We start from the raw sequence: 20154 nt of genomic DNA on the forward strand, positions 1-20154 counted from the left end.
TAAGCATATTAAGATATGCTCAAACATTAACGTAAAATCATGTTTACTCAGTGTAATTTATAACAATGAAATTTGGGTAAAAACCTAAATGATCAGTAATAGAGAAATAATTAAGTATTCTGAATACAACTATGTATTAAAAAACTTTGTAGTTTTAAAAAATTGTATTTTCAGAGAATACTGACTGCTAAGAAATATTTCTTAGGTCATAATATTAGGTGAAATAAAGTACTACAAAATTTTATATGGAGCATGAGCTCAATTTTGCAAAAATATTCCTACGTATCTATATCTACCTGGGAAATACCACTGGAAGAAAATGCATCAAATTGCTAGCACTGCTTATGGAAAGAAAGGGGTAAGGAGAGATTGAAGATGATCTAATTTAATAGATATGCTCTTTAATGATCATGATTTTTTTTAATCAAAATAAACGTGATAAGAAATAAAAACACTTTTTTTCCCAAAAGCTGCATAGTTATTTGAACTAAGTAAATACATGGCCCAGTTTATCAAGCTGAAAAAAAAGGAATGGCATTCCAGTTTGAGGGTAGCGGGTGGGGATAGCAAAAGAAGCAACTCAGAAGCCTAAGAAAGTGGGGCGTAGTCAACAAGATATATGAAGTTGAGGGAGGCTGAAGGTGAGGGCAGAGAATAGACAAAATAGAGATGAGGCTGAAAAGTGGGACTGCAATGACAGTGTGAGGAGCCCCAGGGGTCATGCTTAGATAATTAAACTTCATCCTGCAACAGAAGACCCATTGTGGGTTTTTAGTAGGAAATGACAAGATCAGATTCATGTGTCAGGAAGATAACTCCAGTTTTACACCTCTGTATTCTCAGATAAACTCAAGGTTTCAAGCAGACTGGAATTCTTGATTCATTAGGAATGAAAGAAAAAAGGGAGGAAAGAAGAGACCAAACTGATTTTGTCTGGAATGGCTTAGGCTCAGCCCTTACCTTAGAGGAAAAATTTTAAGTGCTCCTTGGTTCCTTTCTGAACTTCTACGTCTTCACTTTTTTAATTGGGGTTAACAACTTCTGCCTCACCTCCCTCACAGAGGGCAATAAGAATTTATAAATGATAAACCATGTAACAGAGATAAAGTCAATGAAATCAGTATCACAAGGCAAACTGCATTCCTATGTTTACTGCAGCATTATTCACAACAACCAAGCTATGGAATCAACCTAAGTGTCTGTCAATGGATGAATAGATAAAGAAACAGTGCTACACCCACCCACCCACCCAGGAAACATTATTCAGCCATAAAAAAGAAGAAAATCTTGCCATTTGCAACAACATAGATGAACGTGGAAGACATTATGCTATTGAAATAAGTCACACACTGAAGAACAAACACTGTTTGATCTCACTTATATGCAGAATGAGAAAAAGTCAAACTCAGAAGCAGAATGTAGAATGGTGGTTGCCATGGGTTGCGGGAGAGGGAAGTAGGAGATGTGGTCAAAGGGTACAAAGTTTGAGTTATAAAATGAATAAGTTCTGGGGATCTAATGTACAGGAAGGTGACTGTAGTTAATAATACCATATTATATACTTGGAATTTGCCAAGAGAGTAGATCTTAAGTGTTCTTACCACAAAAAAAATTAGTAACTATGTGAGGTAATGAATGTGTTAATTCTCTTAATTGTGGTAATTATATCAAAATGTCATCTTTACCAAATGTATAGATATACGGATATCATGTATATCAAATGGATATCAAATCATCATGTTGTATACTTTAAATATATACAATTTTATTTATTTATTTATACCTCAATAAAGCTGGAAGAAAACCCAATACCTTGACTTAAAAAAACAGAGATAATGTCTAACATAATAATAATTATTATTTTATATACGCTCACTAGCAAACGGAAGATTTGTTCTGTAAAAAATACCTAAGCATAAAAACCTAACTTGTAAAACTGTGAGAAACAAATAGTTAAATCCGCAGAGCATGAATAAGTTACTCTGCTAACTGAAAGAAAATCTAAAACTGCTACAAAGAGCTGTCATAAGATGTTCACAAATTGAAGTAGACTGTAGCTATTGATACACTGTAAATATTAACTATTTAACTTCTAATTTATTATGATATGCTAATTCTTATTAATTGTAATACGGAACAAAATATGCAAACTCAATGGCAACGCTCAAAATATCTTTAATGAGAACCAAATCAAATAACTCTACATGAAGAGCTCCAGGGAACTGTGTGCAAGCAGAATGATATACAAACATAACTGTGTCACTCAAAAGACCAAATTAATAATTTGCAACAGCCTGCCAATCTGTAGACTGAAACCAATATTCCCCAGTGCCTCCTCACAACGAGTTCAGTACATGGTAGATGCCCAAACACTCAGTTAAAGAGATGAATATGTGAATTCTAAGCATAACTTTCTGATCAACTAACAATGGTTGCCATGACTTCCACTTCTGCCAAAACTTGATCAGCAAATCCATCAGAAATATGAGTGGGTCCAGAGATTTTTGACATGAACAGAGTAGAAAATCATTAGTGATGCTTTGAAAAGTATTCATTATGATAAAATTTACATTGGGCTAGGAAAGCTGAAAGTATAGTTGATGATCACCCCAACACATTTAGCATGAGATCCATTTGGGGTGATAGAGAATAGGACATAAAGTCTAAAGATATACTCCTAGTTGAAAATTTCAATTAATAGAAACTTTTTTAGATATTAAGTCAATATTTAGGAAAAGAACTATATTTAATGCAACTCTATTTTGCAAAATTTGAAACTTAGTTCACCTACGGCTCAGGCCTGTTTCAGCTCTCCATGAAATTGTGCATCTGTAGTTATCCATACATTTCAAGCAAAAGAGGAGGAAAAGATGGTGTTGGTGGTAGTGATGGTGGTGGTGTTGTTAACGTAAAAAAAAGAGAGGAAAGGAAGGAGAAAAGAGAAAAAAATCTGCCTTAATTATGGGAAATCACCAAGGTAATTTTTTACTTTTTAGAAATATTGGGGAAAGTTATTCAGATCTCCAGTCTGCATTGATTTTCTCCCCCAGGGAATCTGAAAGAGAGATATTCTGGTTCACAGAATTTCAGTTAGACAAAAGCACTTAGTAGGTATAAACCAATATCCTAATTTAAGTCTTCAGGTATCCAATACTACAGTAGTAGGACTACCAATTAATATGAAATGAAAATTGGTGATGAATGTCTAATTATGGAGTTCTTAACCCCATTAGGATCACAAATACATTTGGGAATCTGGAAAAAGCTAAGGATTCTTTCTCCAGAAACATACACACATCTTCATGCATACGATATATAGGACACAAGTACAATGGTTTCAAAAATCATCTCTGATTTGGGTCATTAAAATTACTCAAGACAAAGTTCAATGTAAAAAGAGAATGTTCAGCCTGAAAACAGAGAACATAAATCTGTTGTAACTGTTTAATCAAATTTTATTGCAAACTGACTATATTAGAACAATATAACATCTTACGTTTTACAGCACTCTGACAAAGATTCTTTTTTTCATTTAATCTTTGAAACAACTTTGTGTGTTAATTTTATTAGGTTCATTAATAAATGAGGAAAAAGAAAATTTAGAGGGTTAGTTACGCCTTAATGTCACACATAGCATGTGACAAAAGTCAAGTGTAGAACCCAGTATTGTGATTCCAATTCTAGTGCTTTCTCAACAGTGTCAGAACCCTATTTCTATGTCAAAAAAACAAGTGGTTTAAGGAAGTGAAAGACCTGTACACTGAAAACTATAAGGCATTGTTGAAAGAAATTAAAGAAGACACAAAGAAATGGAAAGATATTCCGTGCTCATGGATTGGGAGAACTAACATAGTTAAAATGTCCGTATTACCTAAAGCCATCTACAGATTCAACACAAGCCCTACCAAAAAAAGAATCCTAAAATTTATATGGGAGAACAGAAGACCCCAAATAGCCAAAGCAATCCTGAGAAAAGAGAACAAAGCTAGAGGTATCACACACCTTGATTTGAAAACATACCACAAAGCCATAGTAATAAAAACAGCATGGTACTGGCACAAAAGGAGATATACAGAGGATGGAACAGAACTGAGAGCCCAGAAATAAACCCACACATCTATGGAGAGCTAATTTTTGACAAAGGAGCCAAGAATATACAATGGAGAAAGGAAAATTTCTTTAACAAATGGTGTTGGGAAACTGGACACACAAAAAAATTAAAGTAGACCACTATCTTACACCATACACAAAAAATTAACTCAAAATGGATTAAAGACTTGAATGTAAGACCTAGAACCATAAAACTCCTAGAGGAAAACATAGGCAGTACACTCTTTGACATTGGTCTTAGTAATATCTTTTTGAATGTCTCCTTAGGAAAGGAAAACAAAAGAAAAAATAAATGGGACTACATCAAACTAAAAAGTTTTTGCATGGCAAAGGAAACCATCAACAAAATGAAAAGACAACATACAAAGTGGGAGAAGATATTTGCAAATTACATATTCAATAAGGGGTTAATATCCCAAATATATAAAGAAAACTCATACAACTCAACATTTAAAAAAAAAAAAAAACCCAATTAAAAAATGGGCAGAGAAGCTGAACAGACATTTTTCCAAAGAAGATAGACAGATGGCCAACAGGCACATGAAAAGATATTCACATCACTTAATTATTGGGGAAATGCAAATTAATACCACAATGAAGTATCACTTCATGCCCGTCACAATGGCTATTATTAAAAAGACAAGAAATAGCAAGTGTTTGAGAGGATGTGGAGAAAAGAGAACCCTTGTACACTGCTGTGGGAATATAAACTGGTGCAGCCACTATGGAAAACAGTAAGGAGAGTCTTCAAAAAATTAAAAGGAGAACTACCCTATGATCCAGCTGTTCCACTGCTAGATATTTATCCAAAGAACATAGAAACACTAATTCAAAAAGACATATGCAACACTATTGATTCACAATAGCAAGACTTGGAAACAATCTAAGCGCCCATCAATGAATGAATAGACAAAGAAGACGTGGTATATATACACAATGTAATACTATTCAGCCAGAAAAAAGAGGAAATCTTTCCATTTGGGACAACGTGGGTGGACCTTGAGGGTATTACGCTAAGCAAAATAAGTCAGACAGAGAAAGACAAATACCATATGATTTCACTCATATATGGGAGATGAACAAACACCTAGATACAGAAAACAGATCGACGGTTACCAGAAGGGAACGGGGTTCAGGGGAGGGCAAAAGGAGCACATTTGTACGGTGCCCAACAGAACCTAGACTTCTGCTGGTAAACGTGATGTAGTGTACACAGAACTCAAAATATAGTGATGCACATCTGAAATTTATACAATGTTACAAATCAATGTTACCTCAAGAAAAATTTTTTAAAAAACAACTGGTTTAGACTTTGTGAAAGTGGACAGTTTAAAATGACACAAAACAAACGCAGTCCTTTACTGTGAAAGGAAAACATTTTTTCAAATCATCAGCCAGTGGTTTGTTATGAACCAGTGAACAAGCTGTGCAGCACAGCTTTCCTACTTAGTATCTTGTCAGTTTTAAGCCTTTGCTTTCATCTATTTCTGTTTAATGTGAGTGACACAAAAGCTAAAGAGAGCCACCACTTCCTTAGTCTCTCCACATAATCTGGGCATCATATAGGAGCTTAAAAGACATGTTTTATTTTCTTCATTACATACTGAATGGTCCGAATTTATTATACAAGAGATCCTTTGATCCTTCAGACACAAGCCCCTTTTTGAAGCTCTGGTAACAAAGTGTTTAAGAGGGTTTTTCCAATAGGGGCCAGTTGGTCAGTCAGCACATACTGAAAGTATTCACTTTGTACATCTCCTCATTGGATCTTTATAATACTGCAGAAACTTGGGGTGTGTGGGGAGTGGGGGAGGATTCACCCAAAGCAAAACAAAACAAAAGCAACAAAAACTAAGAAGGGTTCAGCTCCTTGCCTTGGAGTGACCAATGAAATGGAGAGAGGAAAATTTTATCCAATGAAGTCCGGGGTGGGGATAAGAGGAGGGGTGCAGGCACGTAATTGATTTCCAAGTTGAAAATGAGAAAAGTGTAAAGACTAAAGTCTAAAGTGCATTCAGTCAACATTATTTTTTTTCTCAAAACCACACAGAAGATTACAAAGTATATCTGAACCCAGCGATAACCAATCCCATTGGAATCTCAAACGGCATTTTATAATCCAACAAAGAGTGAACAAATTAGGAGCTGAGAGCTGAGCTAATTATCTGGAAACTTCAAGCAAAAAATCCTTTACTCTAAACCTTCTATATCCACAAATATTTCAGGAAATACCAGGCTTTGGAGATCTACATATTCTAGAAAATGGACTCAGTTCTGAATAGTCAACTCTCCTTTGGACATTCGCGTTGTTTTGGTTTGAGCACTGTAACATTCTCAGGTTCTTTCTTGCCTTAATTATTCACTTAGTCTACCTGGAGTGGATGCAACTGAATTTGCTTCTGTGTTCGAAGGAAAGATTTGTGGCCACTTATCGATAAGGGAACGGGTTGGTCAGAGAACGTTTTGTGAATGGCATTTTCTCCTGTCATTTTTTACACATCAGTGCTCAAAATTAATGAAGTTTCTAAAGGACATAACAATTAGAAGAAAAGACTAGGAAAGGCTTTCAATAAATTGCATCGGGCATAAACCATGTTGGCAGAAATTATAATTAATAAAAAGTGAAATGGAACGCCACCTTAAAATAGAAAGCAGAATTTCCTTAGAAACAACACACAGGGCTAATGCAAAAATCAATGTTCACTGTGCTGGTTGCTTGCAAAATTACACAATTAATCCTGTGTAAACTAACGTATCAGCAATGAGCACTGCAGGATTCCTGATAACTGTTAGGCTGCACAATGTATTAAAGAAAGAGAACTTTAATGAGATCCCATGAGAACCTAAAGATTTAAATCACTTTTTTATTCTCCCTAAAAGAACATTTTTATTCCACTTAACAGACATTACTTTCCATATCTGATACACATATGGTCAAATCCACCATTAAATCAATCATGGGGAACCAGAAGACAGCCTATCTTGATTCTAAAATATGCTATTGAGCTGATTTCAAAGTAATAGAGGATTTAGAAATCTACATGAAAAAGATGCCACCTTATCTTCCTGAATTTGATACCAATCTATTGCTATCCTATGTCACTGGGCTCTCACAGGGGCTAATGAGCCATTCTAAAATTGTATTACCACGCTATATACCATGCGAAGATATGTAGTCCCGTGTGCATTCAATTTATGTAAATTATAATCTGCCTTATTCCATTACAAAAACAAATAGAAATAAAGTAACCACTTAGGTATAATCATTTTTAAAATATTTCCCGTTACACAGATACATATATTCATACAACTGAGTATATGAAAAGATGTCTACAGTCATGCGTAGGTATCCCATTGAACATTCAACATCTAAATAGACAATTTTGCACAGATTAAGCAGAACAATGGTTCAAATATTGTTCTGGTGATTGGGGTAAGTCTTTAAGAGACTTTTTTCAACTCTTAGATTGAATGCAATACCACCTGAATTGAGACTAAATGATTCTTCGAACACTCCTCTGTGCTTTTATTACATACTTAATTAAATTGAAATTCCCTTGAAGAAGAAAACATATTACTGTTAAAACTATACATTCCAAAAACATCATTACATGTGGTCTTAACTTCTTCTGAGTCCTGATTCTTTAATCCAGACAACAATCTTGTTATAGATCAAATGCATTCAGGTTTTGCTCGCCTCCATTGAAAAGCTCTATGCCAAAACAAACAGATTCAGGTATGGATCAATCGATCGATCCATCAACAGATAGATACTCAAGGACATTAATTGCAATAAGCATGAGAGAGAAAAAGAGAAACGCTGTCAATCATCTTCCTCAAGCCAGTGTGGACAGCCTGGAGAACCCAGCCTACGGTTACAATCCCTGCACCCACCCACACCCACACCTACACCCACGCGCACAAGTATTGGCTAGTTTCCTTTGCTTTGGCTCCACTGCTGGAAATATAGCAGAAGTGCAAATACTGTAACAAAATTGCCAATGGGAGGCCAAAAGCAAGGACTGTCAGTATCTCAAGGAGCAGAAAGATAGGAAAAAGTGGCAAGAGACAAAAGCAGGAAAATCCAGGAACAGAAAAGAATGGCCCAGATGCATAAAGGAGAACAATTTGCACGAAAGGCTGGAAGGCTCCTAAGCAGTAAAGACAGCTGACATTTCTGCTGGGCTGTGTCGGCACTAAAACTATAGCAAGTGTTCACATGCTGTTATCTCCAGAATTCAGTCTATTTCTGATCACTTTCGATTTCTATCCTTTATCCACTTTGGCCTTTCATATCCTCTCTCTACACACGTATCACCTACTGTTTTTCAAGATGATATGAGCCTTTGCACCTTTATTTTCATATAACAGTAATTACGAATGTTAGAGAAAAGACAAGGTTTTTGTTGTTAGTTTTTCTCATTTAGCTCAGAAGCACAATACTCTCCCATTTAGCCCCAGGAACTAGCACTGATATTTCAGCTTCATTACTAAACTGCACATGTACATCGTGCTATTCTAGACCCCAACCCCAGAAGGTCTACCTTCTAGGGATTAATATATCATTTCCTGTCTCCCTACGTTTCGTCTCATGTAGCTTTTCTATAAGAACAGTTAGACAGAAAAATATGAAAAACGGTTTACGAGACGATTCCCTGCTTAGTTTGACGAGATGAGCATTCATAGATGGTAGTTATTTAAAGTGAGAGATGAGCAGGGGGTGGAGATGGGTGGGTAACATTTACACTCCTTTTAAACCCTGGTAATATCTACACTTGCTACTTTCTTGTACAGCATAAACATTAATTTACCTATGAAGACTCCTGGTGAAATTATTTACCTGAACTAATAGGCATGAATTAACCTGACATGCATTTCAGCTTTCACCAAAAATTTTCCCTGTTCTCAACAGGAAAATATTTTGACAAGGACTAAGACACCCTTCTTATGCTGTTTTCAAAACTCTCCCATATGATGTCTACTCAGAAAGTTTCTTTACTGAATTATCTGCTAAGCACTGGGGAGAGGAGGAAGCATCTTGGAAAATGAGGGAAAACATAAAAATAATAAGAACCAGAGGATAAAAAATTTTCTCTAAGTCATAGAACTATTTCCACTTTAAAAGAAGGCAGCAAGCACTAATCACATCCCTCATTACCAATTCTTCACTATTTCACTTTGGATTTTAGATATCTGGAGAAGCACAATTGTTGTTTAGTTCCTAGACAATGGTGGGATGTGTATGTGTTTGTGAGTGTGTGACTACCAGTGTGTATGCTTGTGTGTAATTGAACTATTTTGTGTTTGAGCCAGGTTTCACTTTTGCTTTATGAGCTGTCTTATAAAGAGGAAAAAAAGATATGCTTTAAGAATTAATTCAGGCTCCATCTTACTGGATGGCTCTCTAATTTATATTCATTTTCAGACTTCAAAGACGTTAAATTTGGTTTAACTCTAAAGATAAAATAAAGGACAGTCTGGTACCCTGCACAACTTATGCTTATTATTCATCTATTAATCGTTTACCTACTGAGCCAGACCGAAGGCTCTCTGAGGGTAGGTCCAATTGCTCACTATTGTTCCTAACCTTAACGGAGAACTTGGTGTATACTCATTGCTCAGTATTACTTGTTGAATGAATAAAAGGTTTATAAACCTAATCTTCTGGTCAATTAGTACCTAACACAGTCCTTTTGAGTTGTTATAATCAATTTTTGCACTTTTCTCTCCCACTATATTCTGCAATTTGCTGTAGCCAATATGGTTTTCGATACTTCAATGGACAAATAATATTAACAATTGCAGAAAGTAAGTATTTAGCAGATGCTACATGCCAGTCACTGTTGTAACAGTTTTAAAAATAATACTTTAGGGGCCGGCTCCGTGGTGGAGTGGTTAAGTTCCCGTGCTCCGCTGTGGCGGCCCAGGGTTCGGATCCTGGGCGCGGACATGGCACTGCTCGTCAGGCCACGTTGAGGCGGCGTCCCACATCCCACAATGGGAAGGACCTGCAACTAAGATATACAACTATGTACGGGGGGTTTGAGGAGATAAAGCAAAATAATAATAATAATAATAATAATAATAATAGTACTTTAGTAACTGCAACAATCTTCTGAGATACGTTCTATTCTTTACAATAATAGTACAATAATAGTAGTGATAGTACAAAAATAACCACAGTCTGAATAGTAGATTACTCCTTAAAAGAAAAAAAGGATGGAATAGGACCCACACAAAAGTTATTTTAACTCTATGTGTCAATACTTAGAGGAAATTTACCTTCTAATACTAACTTCATAATACAGATTTGTGTTCCCATAACACTTCCCTGAAGTATCACTGTTTTATATCATATAGTGATAGCGATGGACCACAAAGCTTTCACCAAGTTCACTTAATTTTAAGGATATTTCAACCAGAAAATAGTTTGAAGAGTGGTGTGGTTGGCTGAATAATGACTCCCAAAGACATCCACATCCTCATCCCTACAACCAGTGAGTATGTTGCTTTACATGGTAAACAGGACTTTGAAGATGTGATTAAATTAAGGATTTTGAGATGGAGAGATTATCCTGGATTATGTGAACGGCTCCAATATAATCACAGGGTCCTTACAGGAAGAAGGCAGGAGGGTGAAAGTCAGAGAAGATGATATAAGAACAGAGCAGGGAAAGAAAGAGAAACTGGAAGATGCTACACTGCTGGCTTTGAAGATGAAGAATGAGACCATGAGACAGGGAATGCAGGTGGACTCCAGAAGCTAGAAAAGGCAAGGAAACAGGGTCTCCCCTAGAAGCTCCAGAGGGACACAGGTAGGACTTCTAACCTCTAGAACTGTACAAGAACAAATATGTGTTGTCTTCAGCCACTAAATTGGTAGTAATTGTTTGCAGCAACAACAGGAAACTAATACAGGTCATATAATACAGAAATGTGGTAGATAAGAGCTTATATTCCCATTTGGGGGGCCAATTTTGGGTACTTCTTTTGGGTTCACACAAAATATATGCTGTCTTCATTCTAATTATTTTGCAAGGAGATGAAGTACTATTTTATTCATAAGCCTCAGTTAAAATTATGCTGCTTCTCATAGAAACTTAAGTCTTTAAATAAGATTTGTTATATATGCAGTCATATTATTATTGAGCATATAAAATATTTTCATAAATTAAGTCAATAAATATTAAGGTACAATGGATTAATACCTTGTATAAATTAAGTATAGCATTGATAGTCTCCTTAACCTAATAGTAAACAAATAATTTAAACTCTCTCTTCAACAATGTGTTCATCTATATTCCAATGGTAAGAACACTTACAGAACTGATAAGAACATTGGGAAGATTACATGATATACTAAGTACTACTAATGTATAACGCTTTGCATGAATGTCTGGAGTACTGGAGTGTTACAATGTGGATTCCCTCTACTCTGGTGAAGAAGACATTGATATGACTCTTTGTCTAGTCTTTCACAACTACCACGATATCAAAAATGGAAAGACATGAGCTTTCTTTTAGATCTAAGCACAATGAACCTTTGAATAAGTTTAGGGTCAATTACATGACAACACTCTGACAGATAAGCATGGTAATTGGGAACTGAAACAAAGTTATACATAGTCTTCAGTGATAATGGTTCCACAGTTGAGGACTCAAAACTAATTCACTTGCAATTTTGCAATGTAGCTTAGGTGTTTTTATTTTATAAGGAAATTTAAATACAGAAAAAATAATATAAAAATACCTATATAATTGCCATTTAGAATTAACAAATTTTAACATTTTGTCATATTTGCCTCTGAACTCACTTTTTAAAAAATAAAATTCAAGAAATTAAGTTGAAGCCCCTTAAGCTTCCCTTCTGAATTCCATTTTCTCTTTACTCTCAGAAAAAAACCAACACAATTAATCTAGTGTGTGAGCTATACATTTTTTCGATTTTTCTACAAAAACGATATAATGTATGAGTATTTGTAATTCACATAATTGGTATTGTTACAAACAAGACAACAGACCCCAAATGGAATGACTTACGCTAAGCCACACGTCATCAAACCCAGACTTGACTTAATTATAGTTTTGGCCTCTCCCAGAAATGACATCTTAAACTAGTCAATCAGTAATCACTAGGTCAGTGCTAGTGAGGTAATCTGCCTGATAGACCACTGCCATCCTCTAAAGAAAAGTGACCTTGGGGGGGGGCCCGGTGGTGTAACGGTTAAATTCACCTACTCTGCTTTGGCAGCCTGTGGTTCGGCAGTTCAGATTCCAGGCACAGCCCTATGCACCATTTATTAAGCCATGCTCTGGCAGCATCCCACATAAAAAATAGAGGAAGATGGGCACAGATGTTCGCTCAGGGCCAACCTTTCTCAAAAAAGAAAAAAGGAAAAGTGACCTTGCCACAACCAATCTACTTTTTGCTAGTGTAGCTTTCTTGTCCTGCTCCTTTTTGCCTATAAAAGTCTTTCATTTTGTACAGCTCCTCATAGCTCCTTTCTATCTGCTGGATGGGATGCTGCAAGATTTATGAATTGTTGAATATAGCCAACAAGATCTTTAAAATGTACTCAGCTGAATTTTGTTTTTCAACAGTATCATACACAAGGTGTCAATCTGAGACTTACTTTTTTCCCATAAACTGTTGTTTTCCAAAATCTACATTTAGATTTAGTTCATTCATTTGAACTGTTCTAGAGAAGTCAACATGTATATATTAAATATTTTATATATTTTAAACTATTCATCCCTTTTGATAGACATGTAGGTTGTTTCTACTTTTTTGCACTTACAAATGGTTACATGGAACATATTTGTATGTTTCTTCTTGAGAACATGTGTGAGTAATTCTCTTGTGTAATTATGTAGCAATAGAATGGCTGGGGCATCGCAGGGTATAAATATTTTCAGTTCTACTAACTATATTGTGAATTCCTCCTCCAAAGGGGGGTTATGTCACTTTTCACTCACACCAGCAGAGCATGAATGCTTCTATTGCCCGACTTCACAACATTCAGTTCTAGATGTTTTCATTGTTGTAGCCTAATAAATGTTAAACAGTTTCTCATTGTGACTTTTTAAAATCAGCTTTATTGGGGTATAATTCACATACATTAAAATTACCAAATTTAAACGTACAATTCAATGAGTATTGACAAAAGTATGGAGTTGTTTAAACATTACCACAATCAAGATATAAAATATTCCCATCACCTCAACACCCAACACCTACCCACCATCCCTGAAACCACTGATCTTATTTCTGTCCCTCCGGTTTTGCCTTTTCTGGAATATCATATAAATGAAATCATACATTGTTTAATATTTTGTATCTGACTTTTTTCATTTAGCATAATGCTTTTGAGTGTCACGTATGTTATTGCACATAGGCCATTCTTTGTGATTGCTGAGTAGTATTCCATGGTTTGGATGAACTATAATTTGTTTTCATTGTGATTTTAATTGCCATTGCCCTGATTATTTGTAAGGTTGAGTATCTTTACATATATTTTTGGCCATTTGAGTTTCTTTTTTCTGAACTGTGTTCTCTCTCTTTGCCCATTTTTAAATGGGGTTGTCTTTTCTTCTTGTCAATTTAAAAATTATTCTTTGTTCTTTATGTCATTCTCTGCATAACTAATAGACTATATCTTTTACATAAATTAGAAAATGAACATCCAAAGCCTAAACTTTAATCTTCCTAGAAGAAGAACACATTTAGCAGAATTTGACATGACTATCATACATGCCAAAAATTAGGGCAGGCATTTGGGTTAAAATCAATATAATTTATTTTCTGTTCAGTAAACCTTTAAATGAGAGAATGGTTCTTTCTTTGGGAAGGGGGAGGTGGGTAATGTCTTCTCTACTGACTTGAGGAAACTTAAATACAATACATTAAAATACAGCAAGGGAAAAGATATCCAAATTCTATTTGATACAATTATCTTGCCATTTCAATCAACACACATCACGCTTATGATCAATAATTGAATGGAAAGTGTCTTTCATCTCTAAACCTAACACGAAACCACTGTAAGAATTAATGAGCAGGTTCTCCCAGTGCAGTATAACTCTGTTCTTTCAGCATCACATGCCCTCATTCAGAGCAGCAGCTCGCTAAATGTCACTTGCCCCAGTCCTGCGCCCTCCTGGTGCTCACCGAACTCACTCTGCCACGAAGCAGCATGGAAACACATTATCTTAAACCTTGTCATCTCACAACTCCTTCGTCTTTGGTTGTTTCCTACGTAGGTTTCCTGCTTGCAGGGTCTGTATGTCATTCCTTACAATAACCCCCAAACCACCCATATCATCTTATTAAAAATACAATAAACAGTCTTACTTACAAAATCTCCTTTTTCACTACTTCATTCAAGTCCAAGTTGTTCTCATCTCCCATGTGGAATACCAACTGATCTTGCTCTCCATCGCAATTCACTCTTGATGCAACAGCAAAAGTGGTATTTTTACAAACATAAATCAGGTCAAATTACTTAACTGCCTGGATTCCTTTGAAATTCCTATATTGTACTTAGAATCCTTATTCTCATCCATGACCTAAAAGGCCTTCCAAGATCTGCCCTAACCCGACCTGTGCCAAGCTTTCCCAGCTCACTGCGCTCCAGGTCCTGGCCTTCTGTCAGTTCCAGACCACGCCAACTGCGTGCCTTCCACACTGTCTTGCCACTTGCTGCTCCTCTGCCTGGAACTCTGCTCTTCTGGCTCTTTTCCTGTTTTGCCTTCCTTTTCTGGCTCAGCTGAAAGTCACCTTCTCAGAGAGCCCTTTTTGAAGTCAGTTCCTCTTCTCATTTTTCTCTATCACAATACTTTGTCTCTTTCTTGGAATGATTTTATTTGCGTATTTATTGGCTGACATTTTCAGTAACGGTAAACTCTGGGAGGGCAGAGAATTTGTCTTCATCCTAATGCTTAGCACAGTGCCTGGGATTTATAAACAGCTCAATAAATATCTGATGCATGAATAAATGACTCCTTGGAATCAGAACAACACACACACACACTTCACTTGAAGATACAGTTCCTTCTTTCGTTGCGTATCTGAGAGCATAGCTACAGACCCATAAGTGAGTTTTTTCTGATATTGTTCTTTTCCAGCATGAATCTGGTCAAACCAAATTATTCAGGAGTTGCGCAGAAGGAAATTTCTTCCCCGACGCATGAAGGGCTAAAGGAAAAAAAATCAAGCTACTAAAATTTTCCTTCCTCTGCAGACTTTTAAACTGCTAATCAGCATAAGCAGCTTGTAGCAGATTGAGCAAAAGGTTGCTGAAATGCCACATAACAAATTCCAGGTGATTTAATATCTAACATTGCCCTAGTGAAAATATTGACAAAGAAGAAGAATATGATTTGGAGTCTTTCTGCACTGCTGAATTTGGTGTTAGCTTTTGAGCCTCTATCATGGCATTTCCATAAATTAACATCGCTGAAAAGGAAAGTCTGGGTGTGGCATCCAGAAACCACTGCTAAATGGGAAAAATGCTGGAAAATGGGAAAATGCTAGTTATCTGGGTATGAATGGCCATATGTAGCAGCTCTTTCCTGAAATCTATGGTCCACTTCGTCAGTATCAAAAGCAACCGCCAGCAATGTTCGTTGGGTGGCCAATGGCATCTTATGCCTAAGAAGGAACTAAGATTTCTTAGGTTTAAAATATCTCTAAAGGCATTTATTTCCACTCTGAACATTCATTATACCAATTTCCAAAGATTTAGGCTGGCAGTTGACAAATTTGATGAAACTGACCGATTTATGGAACCAATAAATAAGAAATGTTTAGAAATGCTGAAAAAATGCTTAGAAATGCTTAGAAAAAATTCAGAAATCATAAAACGGTAAGCTCAGAAGTAAATTTCACTATTGAATCTTTCAATAGATGGCAATGGCACCTTTGTCAATAGCCAAGTTGTAAAGCTTTTGAGAGAGATGCTTCAATGCACAGAACAGTTTTATAATTAATCACCTAGTATGTGGCCAAAAAATAGACGTCACTTTCTGCCCTTAATAAACATACAGTGGTATAAGCAAATCCATGATAATTTTAAGAGCTTTTCAGTTTGATGATGAATGCTTTTATGAGAAAGCATAGCCTAAGAGAGTGAATTCAACATAAGTGAGGTTATGGAGATTTGCAAAAAAAACAGTTATGTATACATACATATGTGTAGATGCATGCTATCTATTCAAATTCTCAACTTTATAGTTTCTAAATTATGCCTTGTCCTGTTACTTATTAGGTGTATGTAATTAATGTTTGCAAGGAGTAACTTCAGAAGATAAAGTTAGAATATTTCATATTATTATACTATTACTTTATATACTCTAATAACACAAGCACTTCTTCCTATTGAACTTTGAATAAGTTATAGTTTCTGCATTTCTAGGTATAAATGAAAAATCTACAGCAATCAAAGACAGGGATGCATTATCCAAGGTGCTATCAGAAGCAAGAACATCCATCACTAGTCAATACTGTGGATATTCATTTCCATACCTATTTCAAAAAGTGACATTATGTACAGTTGTAAATGTAGTTAAAAGACACTGTATAAAGGATTCAACAAGTCAATTATTTAAGTGTTACTATGGCTAATAAGAAGGTAATATTAACAATGCAGCACATGGCTTCAGTGTCTTTTAGAAAATGCACAAAATATTTTCACTTGAAAAATGTAAGAAGATTACACAAATGTAAACAAGAGTTAAGAGAATCCTGATATTTCATAGTCAGATCTAATATTTGAAGTCTTTATGATTACTTTCCTTTTTTTCCCCTTTTTCTCACTTCACATGCATATCATGTCTAGAGAACCAACCACAGAATGGCCTTTTCCACATTATCTTAGATTCCAGGACTGAGAATCTGTCCAGAGAACACAGAGTTAGCAGTGCTCTGAAACAGAGAGGAGAAATTAACCCAAATGAAAAATAAGGAAGATGCTGTGCTCTTCTGCTGTGAGCAGCTGATTTCCTGGTCATCCCCGAATTGAAAAGCAGTTCACAAGGTCATTGGTACCAAACATCCTTATGATGGCTCTGGACATCCACACCCCTGACCTCTCTGCCAATTAAGCAGGCATTAGGCTGGCTCCCTAAACACAGCTCCTGTGAAGGTACCCATCTTCCACCTATGTTTGACTTTCTCTAAGCCTACTCAAAATTAGGGAGGGCTTTTATTTTATAACACGTGAGAAGGCCTATTAGAACTCAAGAAAGGTATTCATATCACATTGCATCACACCAGAAAGTTTTCTCAAACAGCACTAGATTAAACTGTGACAAATATTGCTAAAAGTTAAGAGCTCGTTCAATAGGCTTGAACATCTATTTTGCTTCAAAGAAATGATCATTGATTTCTATGACATTTTTGATCCTCTGTTTTGCATTATACTTATTCTAGTATATGTCCAAGCTTTTTAATTAGACTGAAGGTTTGTAACATTTCAGGATTGTCAGTCTCCAAAAAATGCATATATGCTCATATTGACAATATTTTATGAGCAAGTATTCAGTGGTAACCCGTAAACATCTTCAGGCCAACAACTACGTCTAATTTATTTTGGAATTCACTTATTCAGCATCATGATTTTCGCACAGCAAGAACTTCCTAAATTTTCATTCAATGATTAAATTTAGGAATATAACAGGATAAAGAGAGAGGAGGAGTGTTTTTCTTCAGGGTGTCTTCACCCTCCTTGAGTGGGGCTGCATGTGCTAGAGCAATATTCTCAGTACTGAGATGATCTGAAGAAGAGCTCTGGGCATGACATAAGTGAACCTCCCCTCGGAATTCTCCTTTAATCCTTCTGTCTATAAAACTCTGAAAGTCTCAGGCAGGTTCTAATATATTATTAACAGCACTTTAACTTTACTAATCTCCCTATTTTATAAAGAAAGAGCATGACTCAAGCCCAGAACCTTTGGCAGGCAATAACACTAACTAGAATTTAACCACTTAGGGTTGTTTTCAGTGTATTAATATTTGTAGTTACCTTTCCTTGTTTCCCACTGACACTGGTATTTCACTGAGAGTAGTGAAATAAAATCTCCATTTTAAGTCAATGTATTTTTTTAAAGTCAATTAAAAATTTAAGTAAATTATAGTAGATGGCACCATAATCATGGATGACAAAAATAGTAAAGATGGTGTGTTTCAGGGAGTATGGTCTTAGAGAATCAGAGATTATTGAGTGATCAGTTATTTTAAGAAGAAAGGACAGCAGGAAATCTGTCTGAGAAGCCAGGAGCTCTGAGAAGACAGGAGCAGCAAGTTGTTGAGTAAAAGAAGAGGGTCTCTAAGGATACAGGAAAGTAGAGGGGGATAATGAAGGCTGAGCCAGCGGAATGTGGAAACCAAGTGTGACAGTTACTTGGCCTACAAAGCAGTGGGGAGCCAGGGGAAATTTTCAGGAAGTGACATCATGGTCAAAGTGACAAGCAAGAAAGGGGATTTTAACAGTGACATTTCGGTCTTAGTGGAGAAGAGTGACTATAAAAGGCAGAAATCCAATGAGAAAAAGGTTGCAGTGGTCTAGTGATTAGAAGACTGAATAAGGAACTTTCCAGAAAAGCCCATGAGAAATAAATCTCAGTGTGTCAAGAGAAAGTTGAATCAGGCTTTGTGGTTGTTTAAAAGTGGAGAAAGGATATAGAGGGCAGAAAATGGCAATTTGCTAAAGTAAGACTGGCAGAAAGGTGCTCTCTGGTATAGTAAAAATGTATTTTGCTATGCCAAAAGAAAACTGGAAAAATTGAGGATTGCTTGTATTTCAATAGCCCCAACAGTTTGGGTTTTTTTAATGCAAACACATTACAGAACCCTCAGTTTACTACCATCACCAATTTCTACCATTTCTTACCTTTTTTTCCTAAAATCTAAGAAAGCAGAATTGAAAATTTATAAGACTTTAGGTTATTTCATCTAAAAACAAAACTTGTTCAGAAAACTTGCATTTTTGGAATAAGGAAAGCTTTTATCAGTGGCTAGATGATTTGTCGTTAAGATCAGTTAAGTGAGTTCCAGCTTTACTCTCACACAAATGAGTTCCTTTAACTCTCTGAACAGGATTAACAACACCCACTTTGCTTAAATAGCCAGTTGTTATTAGTATCAAATTAAACAATATATACTCACTGTATCTTTCATTCAAAAGCAATTTACAGCATTACCAGTATAGATTTCAATTCACCATAGCATTTTAGGATTATGTATATTGCATTTTGAAATCGTTTTTGAAATATGAAAAATATAGTGCAATATTCTGCAAGTGCTTTCGGCAAGACTTCAAAAGAAAAACATCTACTCGTGTATCAGAGGGTGGGAGAATGCTTCAGTGATGTGAGAGTGACAGCATGCAGGGCTCCCAAGTGCCGAGAGAAAAGGACATGCCATAGAAGGAAGACTATGAGGGGAGGATTTGAGAAAATAAAGAAGTAAAGGCAATGAGAACACAAGTTGAACCCGTATCAGGCATGGCGGCAGTTTTCTTCATCCATTATCAGCGAGCATCTGAAGAGAAAGAAAGAGCCCAAGAAAGCTCCTCTGCTGTACATTCTTGACCGGCTTCTTGCTCTGAGCTCTCATAGCACTGCAGGAAGATATAAAAACGATGTTGGTACTCACTATCTATGAGCACCCCTTCATTATAGTCATGCTTCTGGACGGAGGCAAAGGAGGGCCACAGCCAAATGCATAATCATCATCTCGGGGTAAGAAGCCTGCATCCTTTGCTATCTGTGGCTGTAATGGATAAATAGAAGGAAATGGAGCAGCTTTTTTCTCTCCCTCCTCAAGCCTGGTGCCTTACACACTCTATGTAGTCAACTCCCCATTTCCTTGCATTTGGGTTTCACATGGCCCTTCTCACTCTCATGAGGTACTCCTGGTTCTCCCAAGCCCAAGCCACTTCCAAGCTAAATGGAAAAGAGTAGGGATAAATGTAAATGGATCAGACGAATAAAGCATCAGAAAAGCCCATCCTGCTAAAGAATCTTAGCCAAAAGCATTCTCAGCCA

The 20154-nt window shown here is 36.2% G+C and overlaps 1 protein-coding gene across 5 annotated transcripts in view; it reads right to left on the reverse strand.

Annotated features, from left to right (window-relative positions):
- CHL1 (cell adhesion molecule L1 like) overlaps positions 1 to 20154 on the reverse strand; it is a 214199-nt gene that overhangs the window by 180526 nt on the left and 13519 nt on the right. Inside the window, exon 2 of one of the 5 annotated variants that reach the window (XM_046668619.1) lies at positions 19763 to 19879. The exons of the other annotated variants lie outside the window; for them this stretch is intronic. The gene's annotated coding sequence lies outside the window, so the exon portion shown is untranslated. The remainder of the gene's footprint in view (positions 1 to 19762; positions 19880 to 20154) is intronic. 5 annotated transcript variants of the gene reach the window in all.

This window comes from Equus quagga, chromosome 1 (genome assembly GCF_021613505.1).
Source record: "Equus quagga isolate Etosha38 chromosome 1, UCLA_HA_Equagga_1.0, whole genome shotgun sequence".
Taxonomy (NCBI): domain Eukaryota; kingdom Metazoa; phylum Chordata; class Mammalia; order Perissodactyla; family Equidae; genus Equus; species Equus quagga.